This window comes from Cavia porcellus, unplaced genomic scaffold (genome assembly GCF_034190915.1).
Source record: "Cavia porcellus strain 051 isolate PalLab524CR breed Dunkin Hartley unplaced genomic scaffold, mCavPor4.1 scaffold_18, whole genome shotgun sequence".
Taxonomy (NCBI): domain Eukaryota; kingdom Metazoa; phylum Chordata; class Mammalia; order Rodentia; family Caviidae; genus Cavia; species Cavia porcellus.
Genome location: NW_026947501.1, coordinates 7,191,675 through 7,212,993, shown reverse-complemented (window position 1 = coordinate 7,212,993; position 21,319 = coordinate 7,191,675).

The following is a 21,319-nucleotide window of genomic DNA, read 5'->3' as shown; positions in this document are numbered from 1 at the left end:
TTTCCTACCTCCCCATGCTGACCACCCTGTGGTGCTTTTCTCCATCCTACATTGCCACTCACTGCTTATCCTAATTCAGGCCCTCCGATTCACACCACCCCGTGATGTTTTTCTAACTTCTACTAGTGAATGGCCTGTTAGAAACACTTACAATGTGCAGCATCCTGGTTTTTTTTTTTTGTTTTGTTTTGTTTTTTTGTTTGTTTTTTTTTTTCGGAAACCTATCCTACATTGCCACGGCATGTTTTCTGACCTCCCCATGCTGACCACCCTGTGGTGATTTTCTCCATCCTACATTGCCACTCACTGCCTAACCTAATTCAGGCCCTCCGATTCACACAACCCCGTGATGTTTTTTTCAATCCTACTTGTGAATGGCTTGTTAGAAACCCTTACAATGCGCACCACGCCGCGATGTTTTTCAGAAACCTATCCTACATTGCCATTGCATGTTTCCTGACCTCCCCATGTTGACCACCCCATGGTGCTTTTCTCCATTGTTCATTGCCCCTCAATGAATATCCTAATTCAGGCCCTCCCATTCACACCACCCCGTGATGATTTTCTCACTCCTACTAGTGAATGGCCTGCAAAAAACACTTACAATGGGCACCACCCCATGATGTTTTTCAGAAAACTATCCTACATTGCTACTGTATGTTTCCTGTCCTCCCCATGCTGACCACCCCGTGGTGCTTTTCTCCATTCTACATTGCCACTCACTGCCTATCATAATTCAGGCCCTCCGATTCACACGACCCTGTGATGTTTTTCTCACTCCTACTAATGAATGGCCTGTTAGAAACACTTACAATGCGCACCAACCCATAATGTTTTTCAGAAAGCTATCCCACATTGCCACTGCATGTTTCCTGATCTCCCCATGCTGACCACCCCGTGGTGCTTTTCTAAATCCTACATTGCCACTCACTGCCTATCATAATTCAGGCCCTCCGATTCACACCACCCCGTGATGTTTTTCTCACTCCTACTAGTGAATGGCCTTACAATTCGCAACAACACGTAATGTTTTTCAGAAAGCTATCCCACATTGCCACTGCATGTTTCCTGATCTCCCCATGCTGACCACACCGTGGTGCTTTTCTCCATCCTACATTGCCACTCACTGCCTAACCTAAATCAGGCCCTACCATTCACAAAACCCCGTGATGTTTTTCTCACTCCAACTAGTAAATGGCCTGTTAGAAACCCTTACAATGCGCACCACTCCGATGTTTTTTTTCAGAAACCTATCCTACATTGCCACTGCTTGTTTCCTGACCTCCCCATGCAGACCACCCCGTGGTGCTTTTCTCCATACTACATTGCCACTCACTGCTTATCATAATTCAGGCCCTCTGATTCACACCACCCCATGATGTTTTTCTCAGTCCTACTAGTGAATGGCCTGTTAGAAAGCCTTACAATTTTCACCACCCGCGATGTTTTTCAGAAACCAATCCTACATTGCCACTGCATGTGTCCTGACCTCCCCATGATGAACACCCTGTGGTGCTTTTCTCCATCCTACATTGCCACTCAATGCCTATCCTGATTCAGGCCCTCCAATTCATACCACGCCGTGATGTTTTTCTCGCTCCTACTAGTGAATGGCCTGTTAAAAACACTTACAATGCGCACCACCCCGCGATGTTTTTCAGAAAGCTATCCCACATTGCCACTGCATGTTTCCTGACTTCCCCATCCTGACGTTGCCGTGGTGCTTTTCTTCATCCTACATTGCCACTCACTGCCTATCCTAATTCAGGCCTTCCGATTAACACCCTCCCGTGATGTATTTCTCACGCCTACCAGGGAATGGTCAGTTAGAAACCCTTACAATGCGCACCATCCCGTGATGTTTTTCAGAAACCTATCCTATATTACCAATCCATGTTTCCTGACCTCCCCATTCTGACCACACCGTGGTGCTTTTCTCCATTTTATATTGCCCCTCACTGCCTATCCTCTTTCAGGCCCTCCGATTCACACCACCCGTGATGTTTTTCTCACTCCTACTAGTGAATGGCCTGTTAGAAAGCCTTACAATGGGCACCACCAGCGATGTTTTACAGAAACCTATCCTACATTGCCAATGCATGTTTACCGACCTCCCCATGCTGACCACCCCGTGGTCTTTTTCTCCAGCCTACATTGCCACTCACTGTATATCCTAATTCAGAACATCTGATTCAAACCACCCCGTGATGTTTTTCTCAATCCTACTAGTGAATGGCCTGCTACAAATCCTTACAATGCGCACAACCCCGCGATGTTTATCAGAAACCTATCCTACATTGCCATTGTAGGATTCCTGACCTCCCCGTGCTCACCAAACCATGGTGCTTTTCTCCATCCTACATTGGCACTCACTGTCTAAGTTGATTGAGGACCTCCGATTCACAACACCCCGTGATGTTTTTCTCACTCCTACTAGTGAATGGCCTGTTAGAAAGCCATACAATGGGCACCACCCCGTGATGGTTTTCAGAAAACTATCCTACTTTGCCACTGCATGTTTCCTGACCTCCTCATGCTGACCATCCCGTGGTGCTTTTCTCCATCCTACATTGCCACTCACTGCCTATCCTAAATCAGGCCCTCCAATTCACACCACCCCGTGATGTTTTTCTCACTCCTACTAGTTAATGGCCTGTTAGAAACACTTACAATGCGCACCACCCCAAAGTTTTTTTCAGAAACCTATCCAAAATTGCCTCTGCATGTTTCCTGACCTCCCCATGCTGACCACTCCGTGGTGCTTTTCTCCATCCTACATTGCCACTCACTGCTTATCATAATTCAGGCCCTCTGATTCACACTACCCCGTGATGTTTTTCTCAGTCCTACTACTGAATGGCCTGTTAGATAGCCTTACAATTCTCAACACTCGCGATGTTTTTCAGAAACCTATCCTACATTGCCTTTGCGTTTGTCCTGACCTCCCCATGATGACCACCCTTTCGTGCTTTTCTCCATCCTACATTGCCACTCACTGCCTATCCTGATTCAGGCCCTCCAATTCACACCATGCCGTGATGTTTTTCTGACTCCTACTAGTGAATGGCCTGTTAGAAAACCTTACAATTCGCAACAACACGTAATGTTTTTCAGAAAGCTATCCCACATTGCCACTGCATGTTTCCTGATCTCCCCATGCTGACCACACCGTGGTGCTTTTCTCCATCCTACATTGCCACTCACTGCCTATCCTAAATCAGGCCCTACCATTCACAAAACCCCGTGATGTTTTTCTCACTCCAACTAGTAAATGGCCTGTTAGAAACCCTTACAATGCGCACCACTCCGATGTTTTTTTTTCAGAAACCTATCCTACATTGCCACTGCTTGTTTCCTGACCTCCCCATGCAGACCACCCCGTGGTGCTTTTCTCCATACTACATTGCCACTCACTGTTATCATAATTCAGGCCCTCTGATTCACACCACCCCATGATGTTTTTCTCAGTCCTACTAGTGAATGGCCTGTTAGAAAGCCTTACAATTTTCACCACCCGCGATGTTTTTCAGAAACCAATCCTACATTGCCACTGCATGTGTCCTGACCTCCCCATGATGACCACCCTTTGGTGTTTTTCTCCATCCTACATTGCCACTCACTGCCTATCCAAATTCAGGCCTTCCGATTCACACCCTCCCGTGATGTATTTCTCTCGCCTACCAGGGAATGGTCAGTTAGAAACCACTACAATGCGCACCATCCCGTGATGTTTTTCAGAAACCTATCCTATATTGCCAATCCATGTTTCCTGACCTCCCCATTCTGACCACACCGTGGTGCTTTTCTCCATTTTATATTGCCCCTCACTGCCTATCCTCATTCAGGCCCTCCGATTCAACCACCCGTGATGTTTTTCTCACTCCTACTAGTGAATGGCCTTTTAGAAACCCTTATAATGCGCACCACCCCGTGATGTTTTTCAGAAAAGTATCCTACATTGCCAATGCATGTTTCCTGACCTCCCGGTGCTGACCACCCTGTGGTGCTTTTATCCACCCTACATTGCCACTCACTGCCTATCCTAATTCAGGCCCTCCGATTCACACCACCTCCTTGATGTTGTTCTCACTCCTACTAGTGGAAGGCCTTTTAGAAACCCTTACAATGAGCACCAACCCGCAATGATTTTAAGAAACCTATCCTACATTGCCACTGCATGTTTCCTGACCTCCACATCCTGACCATCCTGTGGTGCTTTTCTCTATCCTACTCTGCCACTCACTGCCTATCCTGATTCAGGCCCTCCGATTCACACCACCCCGTGATGATTTTGTCACTCCTACTAGTGAATGGCCTGCTACAAACCCTTACAATGCGCACAACCCCAAAATGCTTTTCAGAAACCTATCGACATTGCCATTGCATGTTTTCTGACCTCCCCATGCTCACCAACCCATGGTGCTTTTCTCCATCCTACATTGCCACTCACTGTCTAACTTGATTCAGGCCCTCCGATTCACACCACACCATGATGTATTTCTCACTCCTACTAGTGAATGGCCTGGTAGAAACCTTTGCAATGCTCCCAACCCCGCGATGTTTTTCAGAAACCGATCCTGCAGTGCCACTGCATGTTTCCTGACCTCAACATGCTGACCACACCGTGGTGCTTTTCTCCATGTTATGTTGCCACTCACTGCCTATCCTAATTCATGCCCACCGATTCACAGCAGCACGTGATTTTTTCTCACTCCTACTAATGAATGGCCTGTTAGAAAACTTTACAATGCGCACCACCCAGAGATGTTTATCAGAAACCTATCCTACATTGCCACTGAATGTTTCCTGACCTCCTCATGCTGACCACCCCGTGGTGCTTTTCTCCATCCTTCACTGCCACTCACTGCCTATCCTGATTCAGTCCCTCCGATTCACACCTCCCCGTGATGTTTTTCTCACTCCTACTAGTTAATGGCCTCTTAGAAACGCTTACAATGCGCACCACCCCGATGTTTTTTTTCAGAAACCTATCCTACATTGCCAATGCATGTTTCCTGACCTCCCCATGCTGACCACCCCGTGGTGCTTTTCTGCATCCTACATTGCCACTCACTGCTTCTCATAATTCAGGCCATGTGATTCACACCACCCCGTGATGTTTTTCTCACTCCTACTAGTGAATGGCCTGTTAGAAACCCTTACAAAGCGCACCACCCCGTGATGTTTTTCAGAAAACTATCTTACATTGCCACTGCATGTTTCCTACCTCCCCATGCTGACCACCCTGTGGTGCTTTTCTCCATCCTACATTGCCACTCACTGCTTATCCTAATTCAGTCCCTCCGATTCACACCACCCCGTGATGTTTTTCTAACTTCTACTAGTGAATGGCCTGTTAGAAACACTTACAATGTGCAACATCCTGTTTTTTTTTTTTTTTTCGGAAACCTATCCTACATTGCCACGGCATGTTTTCTGACCTCCCCATGCTGACCACCCTGTGGTGATTTTCTCCATCCTACATTGCCACTCACTGCCTAACCTAATTCAGGCCCTCCGATTCACACAACCCCGTGATGTTTTTTTCAATCCTACTTGTGAATGGCTTGTTAGAAACCCTTACAATGCGCACCACGCCGCGATGTTTTTCAGAAACCTATCCTACATTGCCATTGCATGTTTCCTGACCTCCCCATGTTGACCACCCCATGGTGCTTTTCTCCATTGTTCATTGCCCCTCAATGAATATCCTAATTCAGGCCCTCCCATTCACACCACCCCGTGATGATTTTCTCACTCCTACTAGTGAATGGCCTGCTAAAAACACTTACAATGCGCACCACCCCGTGATGTTTTTCAGAAAACTATCCTACATTGCTACTGTATGTTTCCTGTCCTCCCCATGCTGACCACCCCGTGGTGCTTTTCTCCATTCTACATTGCCACTCACTGCCTATCATAATTCAGGCCCTCCGATTCACACCACCCTGTGATGTTTTTCTCACTCCTACTAATGAATGGCCTGTTAGAAACAGTTACAATGCGCACCAACCCATAATGTTTTTCAGAAAGCTATCCCACATTGCCACTGCATGTTTCCTGATCTCCCCATGCTGACCACCCCGTGGTGCTTTTCTAAATCCTACATTGCCACTCACTGCCTATCATAATTCAGGCCCTCCGATTCACACCACCCCGTGATGTTTTTCTCACTCCTACTAGTGAATGGCCTTACAATTCGCAACAACACGTAATGTTTTACAGAAAGCTATACCACATTGCCACTGCATGTTTCCTGATCTCCCCATGCTGACCACACCGTGGTGCTTTTCTCCATCATACATTGCCACTCACTGCCTAACCTAAATCAGGCCCTACCATTCACAAAACCCCGTGATGTTTTTCTCACTCCAACTAGTAAATGGCCTGTTAGAAACCCTTACAATGCGCACCACTCCGATGTTTTTTTTCAGAAACCTATCCTACATTGCCACTGCTTGTTTCCTGACCTCACCATGCAGACCACCCCGTGGTGCTTTTCTCCATACTACATTGCCACTCACTGCTTATCATAATTCAGGCCCTCTGATTCACACCACCCCATGATGTTTTTCTCAGTCCTACTAGTGAATGGCCTGTTAGAAAGCCTTACAATTTTCACCACCCGCGATGTTTTTCAGAAACCAATCCTACATTGCCACTGCATGTGTCCTGACCTCCCCATGATGACCACCCTGTGGTGCTTTTCTCCATCCTACATTGCCACTCACTGCTTATCCTAATTCAGGCCCTCCGATTCACACCACCCTGTGATGTTTTTCTAACTTCTACTAGTGAATGGCCTGTTAGAAACACTTACAATGTGCAACATCCTGTTTTTTTTTTTTTTTTTTCGGAAACCTATCCTACATTGCCACGGCATGTTTTCTGACCTCCCCATGCTGACCACCCTGTGGTGATTTTCTCCATCCTACATTGCCACTCACTGCCTAACCTAATTCAGGCCCTCCGATTCACACAACCCCGTGATGTTTTTTTCAATCCTACTTGTGAATGGCTTGTTAGAAACCCTTACAATGCGCACCACGCCGCGATGTTTTTTAGAAACCTATCCTACATTGCCATTGCATGTTTCCTGACCTCCCCATGTTGACCACCCCATGGTGCTTTTCTCCATTGTTCATTGCCCCTCAATGAATATCCTAATTCAGGCCCTCCCATTCACACCACCCCGTGATGATTTTCTCACTCCTACTAGTGAATGGCCTGCTAAAAACACTTACAATGCGCACCACCCCGTGATGTTTTTCAGAAAACTATCCTACATTGCTACTGTATGTTTCCTGTCCTCCACATGCTGACCACCCCGTGGTGCTTTTCTCCATTCTACATTGCCACTCACTGCCTATCATAATTCAGGCCCTCCGATTCACACCACCCCGTGATGTTTTTCTCACTCCTACTAATGAATGGCCTGTTAGAAACACTTACAATGCGCACCAACCCATAATGTTTTTCAGAAAGCTATCCCACATTGCCACTGCATGTTTCCTGATCTCCCCATGCTGACCACCCCGTGGTGCTTTTCTAAATCCTACATTGCCACTCACTGCCTATCATAATTCAGGCCCTCCGATTCACACCACCCCGTGATGTTTTTCTCACTCCTACTAGTGAATGGCCTTACAATTCGCAACAACACGTAATGTTTTTCAGAAAGCTATCCCACATTGCCACTGCATGTTTCCTGATCTCCCCATGCTGACCACACCGTGGTGCTTTTCTCCATCCTACATTGCCACTCACTGCCTAACCTAAATCAGGCCCTACCATTCACAAAACCCCGTGATGTTTTTCTCACTCCAACTAGTAAATGGCCTGTTAGAAACCCTTACAATGCGCACCACTCCGATGTTTTTTTTCAGAAACCTATCCTACATTGCCACTGCTTGTTTCCTGACCTCCCCATGCAGACCACCCCGTGGTGCTTTTCTCCATACTACATTGCCACTCACTGCTTATCATAATTCAGGCCCTCTGATTCACACCACCCCATGATGTTTTTCTCAGTCCTACTAGTGAATGGCCTGTTAGAAAGCCTTACAATTTTCACCACCCGCGATGTTTTTCAGAAACCAATCCTACATTGCCACTGCATGTGTCCTGACATCCCCATGATGACCACCCTTTGGTGCTTTTCTCCATCCTACATTGCCACTCAATGCCTATCCTGATTCAGGCCCTCCAATTCATACCACGCCGTGATGTATTTCTCGCTCCTACTAGTGAATGGCCTGTAAAAAACACTTACAATGCGCACCACCCCGCGATGTTTTTCAGAAAGCTATCCCACATTGCCACTGCATGTTTCCTGACTTCCCCATCCTGACGTTGCCGTGGTGCTTTTCTTCATCCTACATTGCCACTCACTGCCTATCCTAATTCAGGCCTTCCGATTAACACCCTCCCGTGATGTATTTCTCACGCCTACCAGGGAATGGTCAGTTAGAAACCCTTACAATGCGCACCATCCCGTGATGTTTTTCAGAAACCTATCCTATATTGCCAATCCATGTTTCCTGACCTCCCCATTCTGACCACACCGTGGTGCTTTTCTCCATTTTATATTGCCCCTCACTGCATATCCTCATTCAGGCCCTCCGATTCACACCACCCGTGATGTTTTTCTCACTCCTACTAGTGAATGGCCTGTTAGAAAGCCTTATAATGCGCACCACCAGCGATGTTTTACAGAAACCTATCCTACATTGCCAATGCATGTTTACCGACCTCCCCATGCTGACCACACCGTGGTCCTGTTCTCCAGCCTACATTGCCACTCACTGTATATCCTAATTCAGAACATCTGATTCAAACCACCCCGTGATGTTTTTCTCAATCCTACTAGTGAATGGCCTGCTACAAATCCTTACAATGCGCACAACCCCGCGATGTTTTTCAGAAACCTATCCTACATTGCCATTGTAGGATTCCTGACCTCCCCGTGCTCACCAAACCATGGTGCTTTTCTCCATCCTACATTGGCACTCACTGTCTAAGTTGATTGAGGACCTCCGATTCACAACACCCCGTGATGTTTTTCTCACTCCTACTAGTGAATGGCCTGTTAGAAAGCCATACAATGGGCACCACCCCGTGATGGTTTTCAGAAAACTATCCTACTTTGCCACTGCATGTTTCCTGACCTCCTCATGCTGACCACCCCGTGGTGCTTTCCTCCATCCTACATTGCCACTCACTGCCTATCCTAAATCAGGCCCTCCAATTCACACCACCCCGTGATGTTTTTCTCACTCCTACTAGTTAATGGCCTGTTAGAAACACTTACAATGCGCACCACCCCAAAGTTTTTTTCAGAAACCTATCCTAAATTGCCTCTGCATGTTTCCTGACCTCCCCATGCTGACCACTCCGTGGTGCTTTTCTCCATCGTACATTGCCACTCACTGCTTATCATAATTCAGGCCCTCTGATTCACACTACCCCGTGATGTTTTTCTCAGTCCTAGTACTGAATGGCCTGTTAGATAGCCTTACAATACTCACCACTCGCGATTTTTTTCAGAAACCTATCCTACATTGCCACTGCATTTGTCCAGACCTCCCCATGATGACCACCCTTTCGTGCTTTTCTCCATCGTACATTGCCACTCACTGCCTATCCTGATTCAGGCCCTCCAATTCACACCATGCCATGATGTTTTTCTGACTCCTACTAGTGAATGGCCTGTTAGAAAACCTTACAATTCGCAACAACACGTAATGTTTTTCAGAAAGCTATCCCACATTGCCACTGCATGTTTCCTGATCTCCCCATGCTGACCACACCGTGGTGCTTTTCTCCATCCTACATTGCCACTCACTGCCTATCCTAAATCAGGCCCTACCATTCACAAAACCCCGTGATGTTTTTCTCACTCCAACTAGTAAATGGCCTGTTAGAAACCCTTACAATGCGCACCACTCCGATGTTTTTTTTTCAGAAACCTATCCTACATTGCCACTGCTTGTTTCCTGACCTCCCCATGCAGACCACCCCTTGGTGCTTTTCTCCATACTACATTGCCACTCACTGCTTTTCATAATTCAGGCCCTCTGATTCACACCACCCCATGATGTTTTTCTCAGTCCTACTAGTGAATGGCCTGTTAGAAAGCCTTACAATTTTCACCACCCGCGATGTTTTTCAGAAACCAATCCTACATTGCCACTGCATGTGCCCTGACATCCCGATGATGACCACCCTTTGGTGCTTTTCTCCATCCTACATTGCCACTCAATGCCTATCCTGATTCAGGCCCTCCAATTCATACCACGCCGTGATGTTTTTCTCGCTCCTACTAGTGAATGGCCTGTAAAAAACACTTACAATGCGCACCACCCCGCGAGGTTTTTCAGAAAGCTATCCCACATTGCCACTGCATGTTTCCTGACTTCCCCATCCTGACGTTGCCGTGGTGCTTTTCTTCATCCTACATTGCCACTCACTGCCTATCCTAATTCAGGCCTTCCGATTAACACCCTCCCGTGATGTATTTCTCACGCCTACCAGGGAATGGTCAGTTAGAAACCCTTACAATGCGCACCATCCCGTGATGTTTTTCAGAAACCTATCCTATATTGCCAATCCATGTTTCCTGACCTCCCCATTCTGACCACACCGTGGTGCTTTTCTCCATTTTATATTGCCCCTCACTGCATATCCTCATTCAGGCCCTCCGATTCACACCACCCGTGATGTTTTTCTCACTCCTACTAGTGAATGGCCTGTTAGAAAGCCTTACAATGCGCACCACCAGCGATGTTTTACAGAAACCTATCCTACATTGCCAATGCATGTTTACCGACCTCCCCATGCTGACCACCCCGTGGTCCTGTTCTCCAGCCTACATTGCCACTCACTGTATATCCTAATTCACAACATCTGATTCAAACCACCCCGTGATGTTTTTCTCAATCCTACTAGTGAATGGCCTGCTACAAATCCTTACAATGCGCACAACCCCGCGATGTTTTTCAGAAACCTATCCTACATTGCCATTGTAGGATTCCTGACCTCCCCGTGCTCACCAAACCATGGTGCTTTTCTCCATCCTACATTGGCACTCACTGTCTAAGTTGATTGAGGACCTCCGATTCACAACACCCCGTGATGTTTTTCTCACTCCTACTAGTGAATGGCCTGTTAGAAAGCCATACAATGGGCACCACCCCGTGATGGTTTTCAGAAAACTATCCTACTTTGCCACTGCATGTTTCCTGACCTCCTCATGCTGACCACCCCGTGGTGCTTTCCTCCATCCTACATTGCCACTCACTGCCTATCCTAAATCAGGCCCTCCAATTCACACCACCCCGTGATGTTTTTCTCACTCCTACTAGTTAATGGCCTGTTAGAAACACTTACAATGCGCACCACCCCAAAGTTTTTTTCAGAAACCTATCCTAAATTGCCTCTGCATGTTTCCTGACCTCCCCATGCTGACCACTCCGTGGTGCTTTTCTCCATCGTACATTGCCACTCACTGCTTATCATAATTCAGGCCCTCTGATTCACACTACCCCGTGATGTTTTTCTCAGTCCTACTACTGAATGGCCTGTTAGATAGCCTTACAATACTCACCACTCGCGATGTTTTTCAGAAACCTATCCTACATTGCCACTGCATTTGTCCAGACCTCCCCATGATGACCACCCTTTCGTGCTTTTCTCCATCGTACATTGCCACTCACTGCCTATCCTGATTCAGGCCCTCCAATACACACCATGCCATGATGTTTTTCTGACTCCTACTAGTGAATGGCCTGTTAGAAAAACTTACAATTCGCAACAACACGTAATGTTTTTCAGAAAGCTATCCCACATTGCCACTGCATGTTTCCTGATCTCCCCATGCTGACCACACCGTGGTGCTTTTCTCCATCCTACATTGCCACTCACTGCTTTTCATAATTCAGGCCCTCTGATTCACACCACCCCATGATGTTTTTCTCAGTCCTACTAGTGAATGGCCTGTTAGAAAGCCTTACAATTTTCACCACCCGCGATGTTTTTCAGAAACCAATCCTACATTGCCACTGCATGTGTCCTGACCTCCCCATGATGACCCCCCTTTGGTGTTTTTCTCCATCCTACATTGCCACTCACTGCCTATCCAAATTCAGGCCTTCCGATTCACACCCTCCCGTGATGTATTTCTCTCGCCTACCAGGGAATGGTCAGTTAGAAACCCTTACAATGCGCACCATCCCGTGATGTTTTTCAGAAACCTATCCTATATTGCCAATCCATGTTTCCTGACCTCCCCATTCTGACCACACCGTGGTGCTTTTCTCCATTTTATATTGCCCCTCACTGCCTATCCTCATTCAGGCCCTCCGATTCACACCACCCGTGATGTTTTTCTCACTCCTACTAGTGAATGGCCTTTTAGAAACCCTTATAATGCGCACCACCCCGTGATGTTTTTCAGAAAAGTATCCTACATTGCCAATGCATGTTTCCTGACCTCCCCGTGCTGACCACCCTGTGGTGCTTTTATCCACCCTACATTGCCACTCACTGCCTATCCTAATTCAGGCCCTCCGATTCACACCACCTCCTTGATGTTGTTCTCACTCCTACTAGTGGAAGGCCTTTTAGAAACCCTTACAATGAGCACCAACCCGCAATGATTTTAAGAAACATATCCTACATTGCCACTGCATGTTTCCTGACCTCCACATCCTGACCACCCTGTGGTGCTTTTCTCTATCCTACTCTGCCACTCACTGCCTATCCTGATTCAGGCCCTCCGATTCACACCACCCCGTGATGATTTTGTCACTCCTACTAGTGAATGGCCTGCTACAAACCCTTACAATGCGCACAACCCCAAAATGCTTTTCAGAAACCTATCGACATTGCCATTGCATGTTTTCTGACCTCCCCATGCTCACCAACCCATGGTGCTTTTCTCCATCCTACATTGCTACTCACTGTCTAACTTGATTCAGGCCCTCCGATTCACACCACACCATGATGTATTTCTCACTCCTACTAGTGAATGGCCTGGTAGAAACCTTTGCAATGCTCCCAACCCCGCGATGTTTTTCAGAAACCGATCCTGCAGTGCCACTGCATGTTTCCTGACCTCAACATGCTGACCACACCGTGGTGCTTTTCTCCATGTTATGTTGCCACTCACTGCCTATCCTAATTCATGCCCACCGATTCACAGCAGCACGTGATGATTTTGTCACTCCTACTAATGAATGGCCTGTTAGAAACCTTTACAATGCGCACCACCCAGAGATGTTTATCAGAAACCTATCCTACATTGCCACTGAATGTTTCCTGACCTCCTAATGCTGACCACCCCGTGGTGCTTTTCTCCATCCTTCACTGCCACTCACTGCCTATCCTGATTCAGTCCCTCCGATTCACACCCCCCCGTGATGTTTTTCTCACTCCTACTAGTTAATGGCCTCTTAGAAACGCTTACAATGCGCACCACCCCGATGTTTTTTTTCAGAAACCTATCCTACATTGCCAATGCATGTTTCCTGACCTCCCCATGCTGACCACCCCGTGGTGCTTTTCTGCATCCTACATTGCCACTCACTGCTTCTCATAATTCAGGCCATGTGATTCACACCACCCCGTGATGTTTTTCTCACTCCTACTAGTGAATGGCCTGTTAGAAACCCTTACAAAGCGCACCACCCCGTGATGTTTTTCAGAAAACTATCTTACATTGCCACTGCATGTTTCCTACCTCCCCATGCTGACCACCCTGTGGTGCTTTTCTCCATCCTACATTGCCACTCACTGCTTATCCTAATTCAGGCCCTCCGATTCACACCACCCCGTGATGTTTTTCTAACTTCTACTAGTGAATGGCCTGTTAGAAACACTTACAATGTGCAACATCCTGTTTTTTTTTTTTTTTTTTTTTTTTTTTTTTTTTTTTTTTCGGAAACCTATCCTACATTGCCACGGCATGTTTTCTGACCTCCCCATGCTGACCACCCTGTGGTGATTTTCTCCATCCTACATTGCCACTCACTGCCTAACCCAATTCAGGCCCTCCGATTCACACAACCCCGTGATGTTTTTTTCAATCCTACTTGTGAATGGCTTGTTAGAAACCCTTACAATGCGCACCACGCCGCGATGTTTTTCAGAAACCTATCCTACATTGCCATTGCATGTTTCCTGACCTCCCCATGTTGACCACCCCATGGTGCTTTTCTCCATTGTTCATTGCCCCTCAATGAATATCCTAATTCAGGCCCTCCCATTCACACCACCCGGTGATGATTTTCTCACTCCTACTAGTGAATGGCCTGCTAAAAACACTTACAATGCGCAGCACCCCGTGATGTTTTTCAGAAAACTATCCTACATTGCTACTGTATGTTTCCTGTCCTCCCCATGCTGACCACCCCGTGGTGCTTTTCTCCATTCTACATTGCCACTCACTGCCTATCATAATTCAGGCCCTCCGATTCACACCACCCCGTGATGTTTTTCTCAGTCCTACTACTGAATGGCCTGTTAGATAGCCTTACAATTCTCACCACTCGCGATGTTTTTCAGAAACCTATCCTACATTGCCACTGCATTTGTCCTGACCTCCCCATGATGACCACCCTTTCATGCTTTTCTCCATCCTACATTGCCACTCACTGCCTATCCTGATTCAGGCCCTCCAATTCACACCATGCCGTGATGTTTTTCTGACTCCTACTAGTGAATGGCCTGTTAGAAAACCTTACAATTCGCAACAACACGTAATGTTTTTCAGAAAGCTATCCCACATTGCCACTGCATGTTTCCTGATCTCCCCATGCTGACCACACCGTGGTGCTTTTCTCCATCCTACATTGCCACTCACTGCCTATCCTAAATCATGCCCTACCATTCACAAAACCCCGTGATGTTTTTCTCACTCCAACTAGTAAATGGCCTGTTAGAAACCCTTACAATGCGCACCACTCCGATGTTTTTTTTTCAGAAACCTAACCTACATTGCCACTGCTTGTTTCCTGACCTCCCCATGCAGACCACCCCGTGGTTCTTTTCTCCATACTACATTGCCACTCACTGCTTATCATAATTCAGGCCCTCTGATTCACACCACCCCATGATGTTTTTCTCAGTCCTACTAGTGAATGGCCTGTTAGAAAGCCTTACAATTTTCACCACCCGCGATGTTTTTCAGAAAGCAATCCTACATTGCCACTGCATGTGTCCTGACCTCCCCATGATGACCCCCCTTTGGTGTTTTTCTCCATCCTACATTGCCACTCACTGCCTATCCTGATTCAGGCCCTCCAATTCATACCACGCCGTGATGTTTTTCTCACTCCTACTAGTGAATGGCCTGTTAAAAACACTTACAATGTGCACCACCCCGCGATGTTTTTCAGAAAGCTATCCCACATGGCCACTGCATGTATCCTCACTTCCCCATCCTGACGTTGCCGTGGTGCTTTTCTTCATCCTACATTGCCACTCACTGCCTATCATAATTCAGGCCCTCCGATTCACACCACCCCGTGATGTTTTTCTCACTCCTACTAGTGAATGGCCTTACAATTCGCAACAACACGTAATGTTTTTTAGAAAGCTATCCCACATTGCCACTGCATGTTTCCTGATCTCCCCATGCTGACCACACCGTGGTGCTTTTCTCCATCCTACATTGCCACTCACTGCCTAACCTAAATCAGGCCCTACCATTCACAAAACCCCGTGATGTTTTTCTCACTCCAACTAGAAAATGGCCTGTTAGGAACCCTTACAATGCGCACCACTCCGATGTTTTTTTTCAGAAACCTATCCTACATTGCCACTGCTTGTTTCCTGACCTCCCCATGCAGACCACCCCGTGGTGCTTTTCTCCATACTACATTGCCACTCACTGCTTATCATAATTCAGGCCCTCTGATTCACACCACCCCATGATGTTTTTCTCAGTCCTACTAGTGAATGGCCTGTTAGAAAGCCTTACAATTTTCACCACCCGCGATGTTTTTCAGAAACCAATCCTACATTGCCACTGCATGTGTCCTGACCTCCCCATGATGACCACCCTTTGGTGCTTTTCTCCATCCTACATTGCCACTCACTGCCTATCCTGATTCAGGCCCTCCAATTCACACCATGCCGTGATGTTTTTCTGACTCCTACTAGTGAATGGCCTGTTAGAAAACCTTACAATTCGCAACAACACGTAATGTTTTTCAGAAAGCTATCCCACATTGCCACTGCATGTTTCCTGATCTCCCCATGCTGACCACACCGTGGTGCTTTTCTCCATCCTACATTGCCACTCACTGCCTATCCTAAATCATGCCCTACCATTCACAAAACCCCGTGATGTTTTTCTCACTCCAACTAGTAAATGGCCTGTTAGAAACCCTTACAATGCGCACCACTCCGATGTTTTTTTTTCAGAAACCTAACCTACATTGCCAATGCTTGTTTCCTGACCTCCCCATGCAGACCACCCCGTGGTTCTTTTCTCCATACTACATTGCCACTCACTGCTTATCATAATTCAGGCCCTCTGATTCACACCACCCCATGATGTTTTTCTCAGTCCTACTAGTGAATGGCCTGTTAGAAAGCCTTACAATTTTCACCACCCGCGATGTTTTTCAGAAAGCAATCCTACATTGCCACTGCATGTGTCCTGACCTCCCCATGATGACCCCCCTTTGGTGTTTTTCTCCATCCTACATTGCCACTCACTGCCTATCCTGATTCAGGCCCTCCAATTCATACCACGCCGTGATGTTTTTCTCACTCCTACTAGTGAATGGCCTGTTAAAAACACTTACAATGTGCACCACCCCGCGATGTTTTTCAGAAAGCTATCCCACATGGCCACTGCATGTTTCCTCACTTCCCCATCCTGACGTTGCCGTGGTGCTTTTCTTCATCCTACATTGCCACTCACTGCCTATCATAATTCAGGCCCTCCGATTCACACCACCCCGTGATGTTTTTCTCACTCCTACTAGTGAATGGCCTTACAATTCGCAACAACACGTAATGTTTTTTAGAAAGCTATCCCACATTGCCACTGCATGTTTCCTGATCTCCCCATGCTGACCACACCGTGGTGCTTTTCTCCATCCTACATTGCCACTCACTGCCTAACCTAAATCAGGCCCTACCATTCACAAAACCCCGTGATGTTTTTCTCACTCCAACTAGAAAATGGCCTGTTAGAAACCCTTACAATGCGCACCACTCCGATGTTTTTTTTCAGAAACCTATCCTACATTGCCACTGCTTGTTTCCTGACCTCCCCATGCAGACCACCCCGTGGTGCTTTTCTCCATACTACATTGCCACTCACTGCTTATCATAATTCAGGCCCTCTGATTCACACCACCCCATGATGTTTTTCTCAGTCCTACTAGTGAATGGCCTGTTAGAAAGCCTTACAATTTTCACCACCCGCGATGTTTTTCAGAAACCAATCCTACATTGCCACTGCATGTGTCCTGACCTCCCCATGATGACCACCCTTTGGTGCTTTTCTCCATCCTACATTGCCACTCAATGCCTATCCTTATTCAGGCCCTCCAATTCATACCACGCCGTGATGTTTTTCTCGCTCCTACTAGTGAATGGCCTGTTAAAAACACTTACAATGCGCACCACCACGCGATGTTTTTCAGAAAGCTATCCCACAATGCCACTGCATGTTTCCTGACTTCCCCATCCTGACGTTGCCGTGGTGCTTTTCTTCATCCTACATTGCCACTCACTGCCTATCCTAATTCAGGCCTTCAGATTAACACCCTCCCGTGATGTATTTCTCACGCCTACCAGGGAATGGTCAGTTAGAAACCCTTACAATGCGCACCATCCCGTGATGTTTTTCAGAAACCTATCCTATATTGCCAATGCATGCTGACCTCCCCATTCTGACCACACCGTGGTGCTTTTCTCCATTTTATATTGCCCCTCACTGCCTATCCTCATTCAGGCCCTCCGATTCACACCACCCGTGATGTTTTTCTCACTCCTACTAGTGAATGGCCTGTTAGAAAGCCTTACAATGCGCACCACCAGCGATGTTTTACAGAAACCTATCCTACATTGCCAATGCATGTTTACCGACCTCCCCATGCTGACCACCCCGTGGTCCTTTTCTCCAGCCTACATTGCCACTCACTGTATATCCTAATTCAGAACATCTGATTCAAACCACCCCGTGATGTTTTTCTCAATCCTACTAGTGAATGGCCTGCTACAAATCCTTACAATGCGCACAACCCCGCGATGTTTTTCAGAAACCTATCCTACATTGCCATTGTATGATTCCTGACCTCCCCGTGCTCACCAAACCATGGTGCTTTTCTCCATCCTACATTGGCACTCACTGTCTAAGTTGATTGAGGACCTCCGATTCACAACACCCCGTGATGTTTTTCTCACTCCTACTAGTGAATGGCCTGTTAGAAAGCCATACAATGGGCACCACCCCGTGATGGTTTTCAGAAAACTATCCTACTTTGCCACTGCATGTTTCCTGACCTCCTCATGCTGACCACCCCGTGGTGCTTTTCTCCATCCTACATTGCCACTCACTGCCAATCCTAATTCAAAACATCTGATTCACACCACCCCGTGATGTTTTTCTCACTCCTACTAGTGAATGGCCTGTTAGAAACCCTTACATACGCACCACCCCATGATGTTTATCAGAAAACTATTCTACATTGCCACTGCATGTTTCATGTCCTCCCATTGCTGAGCACCCCATGGTTCTTTTCTCCATCCTACATTGCCACTCACTTCCTATCCTAAATCAGGTCCTCGGATTCAAACCACCCCGTGATGTTTTTCTCACTCCTCCTAGTGAATGGCCTGTTAGAAATCATTACAATCCTCAGCACCCGCGATGTTTTTTAGAAACCTATCCTACATTGCCACTGCATGTGTCCTGACCTCCCCAAGATGACCACCTCGTGGTGCTTTTCTCCATCCTACATTGCCACTCACTGCCTATCCTGATTCAGGCCGTCCGATTCACACCACGCCGTGATGTTTTTCTCACTCCTACTAATGAATGGCCTTTTAGAAACCCTTACAATGCGCACCACCCAGTGATTTTTTTCAGAGAACTATCCTACATTGCCACTGCATGTTTCCTGAACTCCCCATGCTGACCACCCTGTGGTGCTTTTTTGTATCCTATATTGCCACTCACTGCCTATCCTAATTCACTCCCTCCGATTCACACCACCCCGTGATGTTTTTCTCAATCCTACTAGTGAATGGCCTGTTAGATACCCTTACAATGCGCACCAACCCGCATTTTTTTTTTCAGAAACCTATCGTACATTACCAGTGCATGTTTCCTGACCTCCGCACGCTGACCACCCCGTGGTGCTTTTCTCCATCCTACATTGCACTTACTGCCTATCATAATTCAGAACATCTGATTCACAAGACCCCGTTATGTTTTTCTCACTCTTACTAGTGAATGGCCTGTTAGAAACCCTTAAAATCCGCACCACCCCGTGATGTTTTTCAAAAAATATCCTACATTGCCATTGCATGTTTCCTGACCTCCCCAGGATGACCACCCCGTGGTGCTTTTCTCCATCGTACATTGCCACTCACTGCTTATCCTAATTCAAGCCCTCCGATTCACACCACCCCGTGATGTTTTCCTCACTCCTACTAGTGAATGGCCTGTTAGCAACCCTTACAATGCGAACCAACCCACTTTTTTTTTCAGAAACCTATCCTACATTGCCACTGCATGTTTCCTCACCTCCCCATGCTGACTACCCTGATTTGCTTTTCTCCATCCAACATTGCCACTCAATGCTTAACTTAATTCAGGCCCTCCTATTCACACAACCCCATGATGTTTTTCTCACTCCTGCTAGTGAATGGCCTGTTAGAAACCCTTACAATGTGCACCACCCGGCGATGTTTTTCAGAAACCTATCCTTCATTGCCAATGCATGTTTCCTGACCTCCCCATACTGACCACCCCGTGGTGCTTTTCTCCATCATACATTGCCACTCACTGCCTATCGTAATTCAGGAACTCCCATTCACAACACCCCGTGATGTTTTTCTCAATCCTACTAGAGAATGGCCTGTTAGAAACCCTTACAATGCACACCACCCCGATGTTTTTTTCAGAAACCTACCCTACCTTGCCACTACATTTTTCCTGACCTCCCCATGCAGACCACCCCGTGGTGCTTTTCTCCATCCTACACTGCCACTCACTGCTTATCATAATTCAGCCCCTCTGATTCACACCACCCCGTGATGTTTTTCTCACTCCTTCTAGTGAATGGCCTGTTAGAAAGCCTTACAATTCTCACCAACCGATATGTTTTTCAGAAACCTATCCTACATTGCCACTGCATGTGTCGTGACCTCCCCATGTTGACCATCATTTGGTGCTTCTCTCCATCCTAAAGGGCCACTCACTGCCTATCTTGATTCAGGCCCTCCAATTCACACCACGCTGTGAGGTTTTTCTCACTCCTACTAGTGAATGGCCTGTTAGACACCCTTACAATGCTCACCAACCCATAATATTTTTCAGAAAGCTATCCCACATTGCCACTGCATGTTTCCTGATCTCCCCATGCTGACCACCCCGTGGTGCTTTTCTACATTCTACATTGCAACTCACTGCCTATCATAATTCAGGCCCTCCGATTCACACCACCCCGTGATGTTTTTCTCACTCCTACTAGTGAATGGCCTGTTAGAAACCCTTACAATTCGCAACAACACGTAATGTTTTTAAGAAAGCTATCCCACATTGCCACTGCATGTTTCCTGATCTCCCCATGCTGACCACACCGTGGTGCTTTTCTCCATCCTACATTGCCACTCACTGCCTATCCTAAATCAGGCCCTACCATTCACAAAACCCCGTGATGTTTTTCTCACTCCAACTAGTAAATGGCCTGTTAGAAACCCTTACAATGCGCACCACTCCGATGTTTTTTTCAGAAACCTATCCTACATTGCCACTGCTTGTTTCCTGACCTCCCCATGCAGACCACCCCGTGGTGCTTTTCTCCATCCTACATTGCCACTCACTGCTTATCATAATTCAGGCCCTCTGATTCACACCACCGCATGATGTTTTTCTCAGTCCTACTAGTGAATGGCCTGTTAGAAAGCCTTACAATTTTCACCACCCGCGATGTTTTTCACAAACCAATCCTACATTGCCACAGCATGTGTCCTGACCTCCCCATGATGACCCCCCTTTGGTGCTTTTCTCCATCCTACATTGCCACTCACTGCCTATCCTGATTCAGGCCCTCCAATTCATACCACGCCATGA